The sequence below is a fragment of the Serinus canaria genome, chromosome 5, assembly GCF_022539315.1.
Source record: "Serinus canaria isolate serCan28SL12 chromosome 5, serCan2020, whole genome shotgun sequence".
NCBI classification, from domain to species: domain Eukaryota; kingdom Metazoa; phylum Chordata; class Aves; order Passeriformes; family Fringillidae; genus Serinus; species Serinus canaria.
The window spans coordinates 35,283,439-35,292,881 of NC_066319.1; positions in this window are offsets into that span (position 1 = coordinate 35,283,439).

A 9,443-nucleotide genomic window follows, 5' to 3' on the forward strand; every position below is an offset into this window, starting at 1 on the left:
TAAAAAACTTGAATGTCATTAAATTTGCAGAGATTTTCAAAGAAACTAATAGATTTGCATTATAAAAATGCATAAAGTATGAATCTAATAATTGTTCACAATGAAAAGAAAGCATTATCTCCAAAAACAAAGAGCAGAATGGAGAAACTCAGGAAGGGAGGGACAGCTGTAGCACAATATATTTTTTGTAGCCAGGGTTATGAAGCGAGGTGGTTTGTTTGGGTATTTTTGCATTTTTTTTCCTGGAAGCAAAGAAAAAACCCGAAACAGTTAGATGTGGCTTTGCATATGCCAGATGTGACAATGAGTTCAAATCCTTTTCTGGGGAAAGAATTGCTTCATGGAGTGCTTGATTTTGAAAGAGCAAGGGTTCATTGTCTCTTAATTTTGCTGGATACCAATAAATGCTGGCATTAGTGTGACATTTCCCTTTGGAAGTTAGAATACAGAATTAATCCTAATAAACAGTGCAGATCTGGAGCCCTCACTGGGGCAGGACAGTGCTCATGTCACTGACCTCAGAATGACTCTTGAACACAACTATGGGCTGCAGCCCACGGGTCCTTTACCAATCACACTTTCATCTGCTACCTAGCAGATGGAACTGGGTTTTTTCTTATATTTGGGTTATATTTCAAAGACCTAACAAATTATTAATATCTTCTGATGAAGCCCAGCATTCGTAGTGGTAACTTGCACACATTTTATTGGTTCCGCTTAGCATTTGTGTGTAGCATTTGCTAAATGATTAAACATTTCTTCAGACACATATTACAAAGTAGCATCATAAATGTAGACATTTAATTCTTCCATACTATCAGCTGCTTCACTTCCAAAAACTTCTTTTAAAAAATTGGTGTATTGCTATACAATGGGACATAACAGGTTACTTCTTCCATCTCTCGGATTGGACATAGTTATAAAGCATTTTCTCTCCTGCCCTATGGCAAATTACAACCTACAAATAAAACTGTCTAAATATATTGGTAATGATTCTCTTTCAGGCACATGAAAGAAATGTTCATGTGTAATCTATTTGTTGGTGGTCTTCTTCAAACTGTTTTCCCCAGATTTTTCATACACACGCATTTCATAGATGCATTTATATTGGCCCTAACTCCTGCACATGTATCAGCCAACTTGTATTTGGTCTACATTGGCCTTAGCCCAGCTCTTGTGGGCCTTAGAGAGGCACAGAAATGTTTATAAAACTGAAGAATGGACCTCCTACTAGTGTTCTTTTAAGAAATTGCCCATATTCGGGTCAGAAACATTTAAAAAAGTGTATTTAAGCATTCCTTTAGCATAGTTTCATGGAAAACATTCTTAATTTTAATGTAACCAATTAATGTTAATTAAATGGCTGCAGTACAAGCAAACAAACGAATTGAGAGTTTAATATTTCCCAGTAAATGTTAAAAATATGTACACTACCAAAAAATAAAAACAATCTTTCCCAGCAAGGAGTACTTGCAATAAATCAACATCTGAGGGTTGCAGCAGCCCTTTTTGTGACACTGTGTGACATAAACAAAACATCTGAACACGAAGTACCATTCTTGGGAAGGAATTTGACAAAGCTGTAGTGTGGTCACCTCATTAGAGAGAGATCAAATGCTGCTAATAAAAGCAGATATCTTGGAGAGACATATCCATGGGGATATGGATAAAAAAGTGAGACTGCCACATCTGCTGCTGGCAAGAAAGCAACCAGAAGTACTTGGCTTTGTGGGCACTTGAGTCCACAAGGGTTAACTATGGATTGAGCTATTCGTACTGACCATTAATTATCAAGTGATATATGTAAATATTTCTTATAGTACTCGTTTCACACACACAAGCAAATGCATGAAACTGGAAAAAAGCCCTGAAGAACTACATTTTTCATGAAGAGTGCGTTATTCAGAAAACAGAACTGCAGACAGATATTTTAAAAAGTGAGATTTTTTCTGGTGAAAAAAGCTGATACTTTTATCTTTAACTACTAGTAATATTAGAATATTCTGATGTATCAAAATCAGATGTTTAATTTCAGAAAAGCAGGGGGTTTTCAATGCTTTAAAAATAAAATTGCTCACATTTTTGATCAAAATTCCATTATTCTTAATTAAAACCCTAATGTAAAATAAAACACCAATAATTAGTTGGTGATCAAATTGAAATAAAATGTTTTAATTTCAGGTTCAGATATAAATTTTAAAATCCATTCTTTTCTAACAATAATCCAATTGTGTCACAATTGTTACTACAAAAAGAAATTACTTACATCAGAGTAGCAAAAGTCATGCTACATACAAATAAATGTTCAATTCAGAGATAGTGAATAGTGATGATCCTTGAGGTAACAAATTAGGAGCTTCAAATCCTTTGCCACACTCCCATTTTCAGAATTAACCAATCCGCCTGCCAAGCTGGACGATAGAAGAAATACTTCCTCTCTTTTGATATCATGATCTGAGTAAGATTTTAGGAGCCAATACAGACAGCAGTGTCAAAAGAAAGGAAATAAATACCAGTAAAACCAGAAGGAACTAAAACAAAAATCTGAGAACAAAGCGTACGAGTTTATGGCCTTTCAATCCTTTACAGGGTGTGAGTCTCAGAGACATCAAACACTGTCATCCCAAACACTTCCAGCAATCCTACCATAACCCATGTTACTCTTAATATTTTTCCAAGCAATTCTGAACTTAGGGGCTCAGAGAGACCCAAGTCCTACGAAATTACTCTAGCTATATGGGAATAAAATATCTTGAATTTCTATCACAAAGGGTTACAGCAACACCTGTTTTTAAAAATTCTCTCTAAAAAATCTGAACAGCCAATAATTTCTGAACTGCTTCTTTATTTCAAAATACTTTAAATCTTTTTCAAACTGGCAATAGCTGACAGGGGAAAAATATTTTGCACCAAAATGAGAAACTATATTCATCATTCAGCATGACTTTTTAAAATAAAAGAAGCATTGTTTCTTTCTATCTTTTAATCTCTGCTGGTTTGGAGGGGAAAATATTTCCTCTCTTTGATTTCATGATCTGAATAAGTTTTTAAGACACGTTTAACAAGATAGAATACAGTGTTAAAAGTCAGAAATAAAAATCAAAACCCGAAAGAATTAATCCAGAAATCTCTGGTAGCTCAAAATTACCATTCACTTGAGCAAGTTTTAAAGAAATTAATTATTCACTCCAACACTGTGCTGAATACTCTTTGTACAATGAATCATCTCTCTGAATTGACTGGAACTGGCAGAGCTAAAGGCCAATATACTGTTTGCTTTCTCCTCTCAAACTTGAGTTCTTTCGAGAGGAACCAGGCTTGTCTCTTCCCATCCCAGTGCATACACTGAAATGGCTCAAAGAACAGCCTCACAAAAGGCCAAACACACATGCTTAGAGAGCCTAAAATGTAAAAAGCCTTTGGTACATCCTTAGGGGACCTTAAAACCATCTACCCTCGGTACTGGGCATCCCCCTGGACAGAAGGGTTTCACCACCAAAGGTATTTCACCCCCAGAGGCAGTCTGTGGCTGTGAAACTCGGCCATCCAGACTCAGAGCACTACACTGCAAGGAAGCCTTCCCTGTGCAGATGGCATCTTTGCTCTCCCATCCATTGCTGCCCTCCAGTTATGTGCCCAGGTAGAAATGAGTGATGAACCTGGCTAAGTTCAGATGGGTTTCAGAATACTTCTAGTTTCAAACCATCATTTTTGCTGCAAAGTGCACAAGGTGAAGTCTTCTTTCTGCCTGGCTCAAGGAGAGTCAAACAATCTTACCAACCCAAAGTTAAACAATCTCACCAAGTTAAACAATCTTATCTTCACCCTCACACAAAACCAGCCACCAGACAAACCCAAGCATCCTTAGCCACCATTCTCTGATGCCACAAATTCATAGCTCTTTACTTTAGCTAGAAGAAGAAAGGCTGACACTTGCCATTGCCTTCACAGAAAGAAAAATGCAAGAAATTTGCTTTCAGCTCTGTAACTTGCCCACCCTTCCCATACCTTGGATGAAGTTACTGGAGACGTTGTGTTTCTGGCAGTACATAACTTGGAGTTGGAGGTAAATTAGTGTTGTAGTAAATAATTCTCATTTTAAGAAAATATATTCAAATAACCACTGAAGGGGGAAAAAAAAGAATAATGAAGGACTAATAGAGAGAAAAATACTTACAGCTCCATCTGTTGCTGGAGATGGGTAGTAATTTAATTGCAAAAAATTCAGAAGCCAAATCTACCACTTGGTAGACTGATATGAGTTCTAGCTAAAGGAGTTGAATTCTGGAGAATAAATCAAGCTCCAAGTGTAAAAAACAGTGATTTAACAAGTGTCAGGGTTTTTTTTTTTTTTAATCAGCAAAATAAAAACAATAAAAATATTTAAAACTCACATAAATGCTTACAGTATATGCCAAAGTGAAATCTGAACTATCATCCCTATAACTGATAGATGATAGTGCCACTGATATTAAAAAAAGAGACGTTTCATCTCTAGAGACTACAAACTGCCCTGGATGAACAGTTATTCTCCTACAAGCTTATACTGCATTGACCATGACAGAAACACAATTATTTCTGAAATCTCTGAGTGTTATCAGAATCTCAGTATTAAATAAAGATATAATGGTACCTAAATAGATATCATACATCTGTTAACTTTGCTGCCATTAGAATTCTGCAAAAAAATATTTTAAACCAAAAATTAGAATAACACAGAGATCAGACATTATGATACCTGATAATACATTATGATACAAGTATTATAATGCCTGCTCTTTCTAGAAAAACTGGCTCTTTTCAACTATCTGTGTAGATGATTAAGTCATGCTCAGTAAAACCATGGGCTTTCTCATTCAATTAGTGAAATACAGCTCAGTTTCATCTCCATTATTTCATTGTATTCAAAAGCCCAGTGAAATAAAAGAGTTACAAATGGGTTTGCATGTTTCTGATTTTGGACAATTCACCAGTGACATACTTCTGCCTGTCAAAATGGCAAAGTACTGGCTAGTTTTGGCAATATGTACTTTTCTGGACTAGCAATAAAAGCAGGTTACAGAGGGTCTTTATATGTCAATTATAAGGGGTTAAAGTGGGTAAGCTGAATTTATAGTTAGTCAAAAAACGTCTTTTTCATCATGAAGACTTGCAAATACTGTGTGCAAATGTGAGTGCACATGAAGGAAAGACAAAGAATTTGTGTTTTTAAGAATGGCTACAGTGTGTGTGTGCGGTGCCCTGGATTACCCCCAGAATGTGCAGATGACCGCTACCAAAGGAAGTGGAAGGAACAGCATGTTCACCAACTACAGAGCCAGGAATAACAGAAGCCACACATTCAACAACAGCCATATGACTACAGGCAGGCTCTGATCAGGCACTTCCATTCAGGGTTAACATAATGTTTATATGGAACAGGGAAATGGGCCTCGCTTACTGAAAGATGCACATTTCTCCAAGAAGTGTGTGCCCATGGAACAGGAAGCAGTACCTGCAGCCTCCTGAGTGAACAGGGGGATGAACCCTCAGAAACAGGATTTGAAATTCTGTTTCCAGAAAGCACAGGCCTTTCTCTGTGTTTCACCACAGATACCACCCCAGTTCTCAGTGCACAAGAGATTTTCTGACTGGCAGTTTACTCCTGCACACAGCGGCATTGCTGCACCAAAAGAAACACAAGAGTGAATGGGCAGCAAATGGAAGCAGGGCCCCATCCTTGTCTTTATTAATTATTTAAAATCCTCAATGTTTTAACTCAAAGAAGTTTTCAAAATGTAATAAAAATACACCTCCAAGCTAACAAAGGTCTTCATAATATCCCAAGCTAAACATCCAAGGATTAATCCAGAGCTATTAACTACTTCTGAAATAATCATTACAATTTCACCTGTGTTTTTAAAATTCATATGTAAAGTAAATTTAATCTGGTTGCCCTCATCTGTTATTTTGGGCCCAGGCCTCTTTTTTATCCTCATGTCAGTGAAATATATAAGTATTTGAATTATTACAGTAATAGAACCCACAGTAACAAACATAGTTAAATTTTTTTCTCGAAAAATAAAATCTCTCAGACATCATAGTAAGTTCCAGCCTTCAGGTTACCCTGGAGAGCACACAACAGGACAGGACAGAGGTGAGATCAGTACTGATCACAGGTGAGAGATGCACAGTCTTCTCCCCTCTCACAGGGAAAACCCTAGAAGGAGAGGAGACAGACTCACATCCAGTTCCTCCTCACAGATCTCTGCAGTTACAAATTGCTGATCTAAAAGGTGTAAACTGCAGGTAGACGAGGGTGGGCTGCCCACCAGGAAGTTGTTGCTAGCAGTCATGCTTAAACCCTTGAAAGGGACACCTTGCAACCACCTGTCTTCCTCAGCGCTCAGGCGGCTAGGCTGGTGCTTTGGAGGGTGCTTCCACACTGCTTCTGGCTATAGTAAAGAGCCCACTCCAGAAAAGCCATCCTGGACAGTACTCCAGGCTGTGCAATGCCAGACAAGGTGCCTGCTGTCCCTGTAGCCCCTGCTGAGGTGCCTCCCCAGGCCTTGGCCATCTGCCGTGCTCTGGTGCCTGTCTGTCCGTGGGAGCACTCTGCCTCTGCAGGAAGAAGGCAGCGTTGATTCCAGGCTGGAGAAACCCTGTGCTGGGAGCCCAGCAGGTGCTGGGGGACAAAGGGCTGCCAAGGAGCATTTCAGCAGTGGTACAGGAGCAGTGGCAGAGCTCCAGTGCTCCAGCCTGGGCCCTGGTGCTGCTTAATACTATATATTTGAATGCATGCATTGTATTTACATAAACAAGCACTTCCCCTGCCACCCAGCACAGAGGGTATCAAAAAATCCCCTTACTGTCTTTGCTTTAGGTGCTGCTTCCACAATCATTTGTTTCCTTCTTCTGGCTTGAATGTTTTTATTTATTCAACATGTTTTTCCTAACAGGAGATGATTCTGTTTGCTTTACTAGCAAGGCACTAATTTGGGAACAAAACAAAAACTAATGTTTCATAAAGGAGCCTAACGAAGACAGTGGTGTGAATTAACAAACTGAGCCCCATGTCAGGAAAAGAGCTGTGTCCACAGTCAATAACACTTGCATCTACCCCTCTAAAGTCCCTTCAAATCATCTGTCTCTGAGGCATCAATTAGCCTTGCTACAGATGGCTGCCCAGCACCACACATGTGTGTGCTCCATCAGCCTGGCATGGCTTGCCTGTCTCATACCAGCATTCCTGGCAACTCCTTAATGCCTTTCCCAAGACAGCACGGTTTCAAACAAAAATATTCAAGCACAGCTCAGAACCTCTTGAACATAAAATTGAAGGTGACATGCACAAGTCAATGCCAGACAGTTTGGAGGATGATTTAAGTACTCTCTGTAAAGAAGGTGTAAAGGAAAGCATTGTAGGTCTGAAAGGAATGCAGGGAGAAGCCAGAAACACAAAACTCCAGAAAACGAAGGAAATCAGAGGAAATACAAATGTAGAAAGGAGGTAACGGAGGACTGCAGTGAGGACGGGTGAATGTACTTTCCCAGCGAGTAAACTGCAAGACACAGGAAGGGTCCTTCCTACCCAAGTGGAATATAGGGCTTAAAATTTAATTAGTGCTTTCTTCTGTCCTTTTTGATCTTTGCACAAAGCCTTTCTTCACACAAAGGACAGAGAGGTTTCTGTGGGGCTGTGTGGCAGGGCAGCCAGTCTCCCTCGGTTCAGGCATTTCCCGTATTTCCCTGCATAAATGGGATGCCTCTCCCAGTTCTTCCTGCCTGTCCCTCGACCTCCGGAGGAAGGTATTCCCGGGACATTTCAATGAGGCACACGCGCCAGCCAGTGCGACAAAAGTTTCTGCGGCGCAATTTGCTCTCGCCACCCGAGAAGTTGAAACATTAGCCTAGGACTAGCCAACACCATCTCCCCCGCCCCGGCCGGGCTTGAGCTCCGCTTTCGTGCCGCCTCCGTAGGCCCGGCTGAAGCGGGGCTGGCGGGGGGAGCGGCGGGAGCGGCGGGGCGGGCACCGGCAGGGAGCGGGGGTCGCCCCGTCCGCTTGCAGGGAGGGGGGACGCCCCACGGCTGCCATCGGCCCCTGCGCGCCCTTCGGCTGCACAGAACTTTTCTTTAAAAATAAAAACTGAGGAAATGTCCTTTCTCTCTTAAATACCTCAGCTCCAAGGGAATGGGAACGAGGGTCGCCACAAAAATTGTGCCGAGCAGACTGCACCTGCGGGGGACCCCGCACGGGAGGAGGGCTCAGGGACACACCTTGTGGCGGTCTCTGTCACGGAGGGGAAATGTGACCGACCCGCTCGAGGGCACCTCTTGCCGTGGAGGGAGCCTGCTGACGAGTAGGAATTTCTTGACAAGATCTCGGGATCCTGAGAAGCTGAGAGAAGCGCCAGTAGAAGTTCTGACATCTGCATCATCTGCCTTGCATAATTTTGCATTTGAGATGCTCCCGTAGGAGAAGACCCTGTCATGAGGAAAGCAACACCACCTTTATCCTGTGTGGGAAGCACAGAAATGTGTTGCTGGGACGATCAAAGCTGTGGGCGAAAGGGGTATCGTGTTCTCACCAGTTCCGTGCTTTGCTTGAACTAAATTCCGGAAAAGCAATAAATTACTAATAACTTACCCGGTCATGCTTCCTATTTTGCTTTTAAGGGCCACATATCTCTGAACGGATTGCAGAGTCCTCAAATCTATTTTTTTTTTTTCTATCATACGAAGAGATATTTTACAAAAAACATTTTTATGCGACCTTAAGGAAAAAAAAAATAAATTAAAAAGCCCTAAAGCAAATTGCCCTGAGCAGAAGCCTCCCAAAGCCGGTCGCTCCCAGGGCTGGCTGCAACGCCCGCCCGCGCTTAATTTTCTGCCCCGGCAAATCCTAATTCCTATGAAGTCTGAAGGCTTAGTTACGTTTAAAATTTCATTTCGGGAGCAGCTGTTGCAAGCAGAAGTCAAACAGTGTATGCTGACGGCCGCCACAAAATGCGATTTTAAGGCATTCGTTCAAATACACGCACTTCAGCCCTCTGCCCACGATTCCCAGGTGACCTGTCCCGTGGGCATCAGCGCCAGCCGGTGCTTCAGAGCGCACGGGGGTGTGTGTGCATTGGGCTGTGGAAACGGATCTGGCTGTGAACTGGGGGCTTGGTTTCGTTGGTTTGGTTTTCGGTTGGTTGGTTTTTAGGTGGTGGTTATTTTGGTTTTGTTGTTGGGATTTTTTTCCCTTTAATTTAATTTAAGCAAAGTTTTACTTAAATGAAAGGCAGGCACCTGCAGTATTTGCGCTAACGCTTTAGACCAAACAGGATACCCGAAACGCCGGTTCGGCTATTTCCATCTCTTCGAATGATTCAATTGGGCTTAAATCCCCCGCTTGTCCCCCCTGCAGCGCCCAGCGCGACCAGGTAAAGGCCTCGCACGGCGGCGGCTGCGGCCGGCG